This window comes from Cricetulus griseus, chromosome 5 (assembly GCF_003668045.3).
Source record: "Cricetulus griseus strain 17A/GY chromosome 5, alternate assembly CriGri-PICRH-1.0, whole genome shotgun sequence".
Classification (NCBI taxonomy): Eukaryota; Metazoa; Chordata; class Mammalia; order Rodentia; family Cricetidae; genus Cricetulus; species Cricetulus griseus.
The window spans coordinates 158,281,235-158,287,745 of NC_048598.1; positions in this window are offsets into that span (position 1 = coordinate 158,281,235).

Below are 6,511 nucleotides of genomic sequence, written 5' to 3' on the forward strand. Positions count from 1 at the left end.
AACACCAAACAATCCAATTAAAAATTGGGGTACAGAACTAAATAGAAAATTCTCAATAAGGAATCTAAAAGGGCTGAAAGACATATAAGAAAATGTTCAACACCCTTAGCCATCAGGGAAATGCAAATCAAAGCAACTCTGAGATACCATCTTACTCCTGTCAGAATAGCCAAAATAAAAAACACCAATGAAAGTTCATGTTGGAGAGGATATGGAGAAAGGGGAACACTCCTCCACTGCTGGTGGGAGTGCCAACTTGTACAGCCACTTTGGAAATCAGTATGGTGACTACTCAGGAAAATGGGAATCAATTTACCAAAAGATCAAACAATTCTACTCCTAGGCATATACCCAAAAGGAGCACATTCATACAACTAGAATATCTGTTCAACGATATTCTTAGCAGCACTATTTTTAATAGCCAGAGCCTGGAATCAGCCTTGATGCCCATCAACTTAAAAAAGGATAGAGAAAATGTGGTACATTTACACAATGGAGTACTACTCAGCAGAAAAAAACAATGGAATCTTGAAATTTGGAGGAAAAATGGATGGAACTAGAAGAAACCATTCTGCGGAAGGAAACCCAATCACAAAAACACAAAAGTGGTATGTAATCAGTCATATGTAGATTTTAGATATAGAGTAAAGAATGACCAGTCTACAATCCATGCTGCCAGAGAAGCTAATAAATAAAGATGACCCTAGGAGAGACATACATCTTCCCCTGGAGAAGGGGAAAGGGACAAGATCTCCTGAGCAAATTGGGAGCAAGGCATGTGGGGGTTGTGAGCTAGGAGAATGAGAAGGGGAGAAGAGGAGTGATGAGCATGACATGAGGGAGCAGAAATGTTGAGTTGGGGGAAGAGTAGAAGAAAACAAGAAAGGAGATAACATAATAGAGGGAGACATTTTAGGTTTACAGAGAAATCCAGCACTAGGGAAAGGTCTGGAGATCTACAAAGACGACACCAACTAACAATCTAAGCAACAGAGGAGAGGCTACCTTAAATGCCCTCCCCTGATAATGATATTGAAGACTGTCTTATATGCCATCCTATAGCCTCCATCCAGCAGCTTGTGGACGTAGAAGCAGACACCCATAACTAAACCCTGGATTGAACTGGCATCCAGTTGCAGATAAGGAGGACTGATGAGAAAAACAGTCAAGATCAGGCTGTTGAAACCCACAAAAACAGCTGACCTAAACAACGGAGAGCTCTTTGTCCCCAGGCTGATAACTTGGATACCAGCATTGGACTGTGCTAGACCCCAGGAATGTGTGTTTTGGTGAGGAGACCTCAGAAATCTATGGGACCTCCTGTAGTAGTTCAGTACTTATCCCTAGCACAGGTACGGATGTTGGGAGCCCAATCCACATACAGGGATACTCCCTAAGCCAAGACACATAGGCATAGGGCTAGGCCCTATCCCAAAGGATATGATAGACTCTGATGACCCCCTATGGAAAGTCTCACCCTCCATGGGGAGCAGAAAGGATATGTCATAGGTAAGGTTTGAGTTGCTGGTGGGGTGGTAAGGGATGAGGAGAGGGATTGGGAACTGGAATTGACATGTAAAACAATCTTGTTTCTAATTCAAATTAAAAAATTGGCAGAAAAAATGTGTATTTCTTCTCTTGGTTTTGTATATTCCTTGAATTATATATTTGGAACTCCCAAATTAAGTATGTATACTTTTAATTACTTTATCTTCTTGAGAATTTGACTCTTTTGTTTATTACTTAAAAATATACTGCTTTTCTCATTTCTTTTCATTTAAAAATCCATATTTTTTTATGTTAGGAAATCTACCTTAATCTAACTTCATTCCTCAATTCCTTAAAATACTTTCTATTACTTCACTTTTTGAGTATTTATGTCTAATATGAGTGTCCTATATACAGCATATGATTGGACATGTTATTTTACCTGTTCACCCATTCTTTATCTTATATCAAAGAGTTTGGTAAATTTACATTTGAAATCAGGACTCAGAAGAAATGACATCTGCAACACTTTTATTACTTTTTTTTTAATTTTGTGGTCTCTCTTGATGACTCCTTGATTCCTCTATCAGCATAGTAAATTTATTCATGTTTTGACACATTAACCATTGAAATATTTTCTGTCTCATTTACTTTCATATCCCTACTTTTTCTTTATTGATATTATTATTTATTTTTAATGCATGTGTATGTTTCAAGTAGTAGAGGTCAGATCACACAGCACTCATAGAGAGGTAAGAAGACAGCACTGGGAACTTGGTTCTCTCCTTATAACTTGGTATTGGTTCTAAGGAAGTCACTCAGGGTGTCAGGCTTGTGCACAAAGCATTTTTATCCTGTGAGCCACCTGCTCAGATGTATTTGTCTCCTTCGATATTTTTCTTAGGGGCTACCCATAGACTTTAATTTTGTTTTCAATACTGAGTCAAAAGTATTTCTAAAATTTTATATGTTTAAATATGAAAGAGATAAATTGTAAGATGATAGAGGAGTAAAACTTTCTTATTCACTAACAAATATTTATAAACTCAAACATTTCATTTCTATTTCTGATTTTCACCAACAGATTTAAAAACAATGATACCTTTGATTAACACAAAACTCTATACAAAGAAATCCTGTTTCAGGAAAAGCTAAATGAGAATTAAAACTCTATTTATACATAAATCTGTTTTCAAATTGAAAAGTAACACTAGTGAATTAATGTTATATATAGACGTTATATACTCTCTATCTTTGATCCTACATTTTCATACTGTAAATGTCAAATAGTACACAAAAGTAATGGAAATGAAGAGTGGCTCATACCACAGGACAAAGAATGCTGTGTTGAACATGTGATCTCTTCTTTAGAAAAAGACATTTCCTTTTCTCTGTTACTTCACTCACACATAAGAAGAGACATTTATTCCAGCTTTTTGTAGAATTTCTACTTGAATACATTAGAAAGCTGTCCATAACATCTTACTGTTACATGGGGAAAGGTGAACATATAGATTGGTGGGTAAGTGAGTAAGTATGGTCCAAGGGAAAGTGTAGTGACAATTAGAAATTAAAAGTGGCAGAAGTAATAATGTCTCTTAGACTTCTGAAATAAGAGCTCTGTACAGAGAAAATTCAAGGAAGAAAGACTATTCTATGTTCTACTATCATGGAATTAGAGGAATTCAGGTGCTTAATATGATTACAATGTTGAATGTATCTACTTGTGTTTTGTCATTAGTTCCTTATACTTCTCTCAAATCAAAAATTTAGCTTTGTACATCAAACTCTGAAAAAACTTATAAACAGGCCAACTTACATAAAACAATATCTAACAGTAGGCTGTCCACTCTCTCCATAACGCTTCAATATTGTCCTTGAAGTCCTAGCTAGAGGAATAAGACAAAAAATTTGATCAAGGGAATACAAATCAGAAAGGAAGAAGTCAAACTCTCATTATTTGCAGATGATATGATAGTCTACATTAGTGACCCCAAAAACTCTACCAGGGAACTCCTACATCTGATAAACACCTTCAGCAAAGTGGCAGGATACAAGATTAACTCAAAGAATTCCATAGCCCTATTATATACCGATGACACATTGGTAGAGAAAGAAATCAGAGAAACATCACCCTTTACAATTGCCACAAACAACATAAAATACCTTGGGGCAATACTAACCAAAAATGTGAAAGACCTGTACCATAAGAATTTTGAATCTCTAAAGAAATAAATTAAAGAAGATACCAGAAAATGGAAAGATCTCCCATGCTCTTGGATAGGTAGGATCAACATAATAAAAATGGCAGTCTTGCCAAAAGCAATCTACTGATTCAATGCAATCCCCATCAAAATCCCAACACAATACGTCACAAACCTTGAAAGAACAATTCTCAAATTTATATGGAGAAACAAAAGACCCAGGATAGCCAAAACAACCCTGTACAATAGAGGAACTTCTGGAGGCATCACCATCCCTGACTTCAAGCTCTATTACAGAGCTATAGTCCTGAAAACAGCTTAGTATTGGCACAAAAATAGACAGGTAGACAAATGGAATAGAATTGAAAACCCTGATATTAACCCACACACCTATGAACACCTGATTTTTGACAAACAATCCAAATTTATATGATGGAACAAAGAGAACATCTTCAACAAATGGTGCTGACATAACTGGATGCTGGAGTGTAGAAGACTGCAGTTAGACCCAAGTCTATCACCTTGCACAAAACCTAAGTCAAAATGGATCAAAGATCTCAACATAAATCCAGCTACACTGAATCTGTTAGAAGACAAAGTGGGAAATACCCTTGAATTAATTGGTACAGGAGACAGCTTCCTGAATATTAAACCAGTAGCACAGACACTGAGGTCAACAATTGATAAATAGGACCTAATGAAACTGAGAAACTTCAGTAAAGCAAAGGAGACAGTCAGCAAGACAAAACGGCAGCCGACAGACTGGGAAAAGATATTCAACAACCCCATATCTGACAGAGGGATGATATCCAAAATATACAAAGAACTCAAGAAGCTAGTCCCCAAAACACCAAACAACCCAATTAAAAAGTGGTGTAGAGAACTAAATAGACAATTCTCAATAGAGGAAACTAAAATGGCTGAAAGACACATAAGAAAGTTTTCATCATCCTTAGCCATTAAGGAAATGCAAATCAAACAACTCTGAGATATCATCTTACTCCTGTCAGAATGACCAAAATCAAAAACACCAATGACAGTTCATGTTGGAGAGGATGTGGAGAAATGGGAACACTTCTCCACTGCTGGTGGGAGTGCCAACTTGTACAGCCACTTTGGAAATCAGTATGGCAACTGGTCAAGAAAATGGGAATCAGTCTGCCACAAGATGCAGCAATTCCACTCTTAGGCATATACCCAAAAGAAGCACATAAATACAGCAAGGACATATGTTCAATGATGTTCATATCAGAACTATTTGTAATAGCCAGAAACTGGAAGCAGCCTAGATGCCCCTCTACCGAAGAATGGATAGAGAAAATGTGGTACATTTATACAATGGAGTACTACTCAGTAGAAAAAAAATGCAATCTTGAAATTTTCAGGAAAATGGATGGATCTAGAAGAAACCATTCTGAGCAAGGTAACCCAATCGCAAAAAGACAAACATGGTATGTACTCACTCATATGTGGAATTTAGATATAGAGTAAGGATTACCAGCCTACAATCCACTCTGCCAAAGAAGCTAATAAACAAGGAGGTCCTTTAGAGACAAATACATGGTCCCCTGGAAAAGGGGAGAGGGTCAAGATCTGCTGAACAAATTGGGTGCACAGGAATAGGGGGAAGGTAGCTAGGAGAATGAGAAGGAGAGAAGAAGAGGGATGCTGAGGACATAAGGGAGCAGAATGTATGAGTCGGGGGAAGAATACATGATAACAAGAATGAAGATATCATAATAGAGGGAGACATTTGTGGCTTACAGAGAAATCAGGCACTAGGGAAATGACTGGAGATCTACAAAGATGATATCAGCTAACTATCTCAGCAATGGAGGAGAGGCTACCTAAATGTCCTCCCCTGATAATGAGATTGATGACTGACTTATATGCAATCATATAGCCTTCATCCAGCAGCTGGTGGAAGTAGAAGCACACACCCATATCTAATCACCAAACTGAACAGGAACCCAGATGCAGAGATGGACCAGTGAAGAGCACAGAGGTCCAGACCAGGCTGGTGAAACCCACAGAAATAGCTGACCTGAACATCCGGGAACTCTTGCTCCCCAGTCTGATAGCTGGAATACCAGCATGAGACTAATCCAGACCACAGGAACATGTATTTCTGTGATGAAACCTCAGAAATCTATGGGACCTCCTGTAGAAACCCAGTATTTATCCATAGCATAGTTGTGGACTTTGGGAGCCCATTCCATATAGAGGAATACTCCCTGAGCCAAGACACACGGGGGTGGGCGGGGGGCCTAGGGCCTATCCCAAAGGATAAAAAAGAGTCTGATGACACCCTATGGAAGGTCTCACCATCCAGGGGGAACAGATATGTGACAGATAAGGTTTTAGTTGGTGGGGGAGGACGGGTGGGAGAAGGGAACTGGGATTGTTATGTAAAACAATCCTGTTTCTAATTCAAATAAAAAAGTATGAAAGAAAAAAAATATTGAAATTTCAGTAATATTAAAATCCATTAAAATCTCAAAACAAAAAATATAGAAATCTAATACCATAAATTTGTTTAAGAATGAAAGCATTTTATGTATAACAGAAAGTATCTTTATTTGAAAGGAAGAAGTGAAAATGTAAAAACAAGCTATATAGGGAAGAAAGACTCATTTTAGTACTTCACAACAATAAAGTGTAAGTTTATATATAGCCAGACCCTATACATGTCTGTTTCTGTTGCATTTCTTTTTAAAAAATATTTTTATGAGGAAGATTGACTCAGCCCCTGAAGAACAAGCAACCCTGAGTCTGCTGAGATCACTGGGCTACTATCTTCCCACTCAGGGCAGGGAGGA